Below are 2,657 nucleotides of genomic sequence, written 5' to 3'. Positions count from 1 at the left end.
CCCCAGCGTAGCCAAAGCCGCAGCGCGTCGCGCGGCTCTACCCGAACGTTAGTGTCTCAAAACACACGTCAACAACGTGACCAGACTTCTTATTTATGTCTTCACGCACACATGCCGGCATTTATGCCTCGACATATTTTAGATGAACAACATTTACATGTTTCATTTACGGGACTGCAAAAGTCGACCGACCAGTCAAGCACATTGAAAGTACTTTCGACATTATTACAGGACTTATGTCCGTACTACGACTCGCTCGATACTACTGTATCGCGATCACTTGTATTTACGGGTACTGGATGGGCACTTCGTGTGTCACCAACCAGCCCGGTTGTCAAAGAACAAAGGCGATCCCGTCACTGGACGGTAGATAGTGGTGCATCCAAGCACACCACTTTCCATCGTGAGTGGTTCATCACCTACGAACCATTCTCATCCTTTGCTGGTGCAGCCGACGGCCACCAACTCCATGTCATCGGCCGTGGCACAGACCGACTCGAGGTCGCTGGCATCACCGACGACATATTAGTGATCTATCTGCAGGATGAATATCACATCACAGATTTACACTTCAATTTATTTTCCGTGGGTCGTGCACTGCATATGGATCGACATAAAATTGTCTCCATCACCCCACAGGAGTGGACTCTAGCCACCTACGATGGCGAGTTCACCGCAACCTACGACGAAGACACCAGGTTGTATGTCATTGCGACGCGGCTCTCACCGCGCATCGCCGACCCCACATCGACCGTCCTCGTGACGCAGTCGAGTACACAGGGCACTATGAAATGGCACCATCGACTGGGCCATCCAAGTCATGACAAGCTGCGCAAATTGCGGCGTCATTCGACCGTGTTTAAATTTCCTATCTCTCGGCAGGCCATCACGGCCCATGCTTCGTGCGACACATGCTTAAGGTCGAAGTCCAAAGTACTTCCCTTTTCACGCAACAAATTGCCCAAGTCGTCGAGGCCTCTGGAACGAGTGCACTCCGACGTGTGGGGTCCAATCAATATCCCCTCTATTTCTGGGGGTCGATATTTCGTCACGTTCATCGACGACTTTACCCGATACACCTTTGTGTACATCATGCAAAAGCGCGCGGACCTGTACGACAAGTACAGCGCGTTCTGTCGCGACGCACGGCAGCGTTATCGCTCCGACGTCATTGAGCTTTGTTACCACCACTCACCACCTAGTGAGTTCGAAGAAATCCGAGCGCTTCAAATGGACAACGCTAAGGTGTATGTTAAACTCGGGGCCCGTATTCAAAGCGAATACTGCACCCGCCTTACGTACACGAATGCCTATACCTCGACCCAGAACCCTGTGGCCGAGCGGCTTTTGGGCATCATCGTCACCACGGCTCGCTCCATGCTACTGCATGGTAATTTACCACAGTTCTTGTGGGGCGAAGCCATTTCCCACGCAGTGTTACTCATGAACATACTGCCGTCCACCACCATCAGTGGGGATACTCCGTATCGTCTATGGCACCAGAGCCATCCAGACTACGCACGTTTACGCGTATTTGGGTGTGTAGCGTATGCACACGTCAACACCCCTATGCGTTTGAACAAGATGTCTCCCCGAGGCATGCTGTGCATGTACATTGGCTTACCCGAGACATCTCGAGGGTTCAAGCTACTGAACCTCGACACGCATTACGTACTTACGAGCCGCGATGTAACGTTCGTTGAACATCAGTTTCCCCTCCTGAAATCAGTCGAGGACGTGAAACGGCTTTGAAGTAAGCATCCCCAGCGGCCAAAGTCCACTACCCCTCCAACCAAGTCTGCCTTCACCCCTTGGGGAGGCTGCGTCGTCCACGACACCACCACCTCTACCCTCGCTTGGGGAGGCCTTTTCATGGACGACGCCTCTACCCTCATATGGGGAGGCCGTGACATTCACGTCGCCCTCACTTGGGGAGGCCGATACGATTACACCTCTACCCACACTTGGGGAGGCTTTGCTTCGTGGGTCAACACGTACAGTGTGGCAAGTCCCTGTCGTACATGACTTACCCGACATCACTCCACCTGCCGGTTTGGGTGGCATCCTTCGCCACCCATCCCACCAGTCGTCCACAACTCCGACGCCCAAGCGTCGTCGAACTTTGACCTTCAACACAACGGAGGAATACTTTCCCGTCCCATGTACCTCGTTCCACGAGAAGTACAGACTGCCATACTCCGGCATGTGTGAGTACGACAATCACCTCCACTCCAACGTCGTCACATACGACAACCCAGTTGCTCGCAATTCCGCCTCGGCCCTCACGGTCTCGAGCAGCGGCGATAGCACGTGTCGTACGTCGCCTCATCGACGTCTACCACACTGGACACGACGGACACGTCCACGCGACGGTCCAGCTCAGTTGCTTATGTCGTATATTGAGGACGCCTCAGGCGCTCAATCTCTCTCGACGCCGCAACACATCCTCCTCGCCCTCAAGGACACGACTCCTTCAGAGGAGCCTAAGACCTACAAACAGGCGATGAAATCGCCAGCCAAAGCGCAGTGGCTTGAAGCCATGATGCTCGAGCTGGCAGCCCATGAGGCGAACGGGTCGTTCGAACCAGCCACCTTGCCTCCAGATGCGACACCACTGGGCATGCGTTGGGTGTTCAAAATCAAATACGACGACTCGA

Source organism: Aphanomyces astaci (assembly GCF_000520075.1).
Source record: "Aphanomyces astaci strain APO3 unplaced genomic scaffold supercont1.17, whole genome shotgun sequence".
Taxonomy (NCBI): domain Eukaryota; phylum Oomycota; class Saprolegniomycetes; order Saprolegniales; family Verrucalvaceae; genus Aphanomyces; species Aphanomyces astaci.
The sequence above is the reverse complement of the archived record's forward strand: the minus strand, read 5'-3'. Positions refer to the sequence as shown.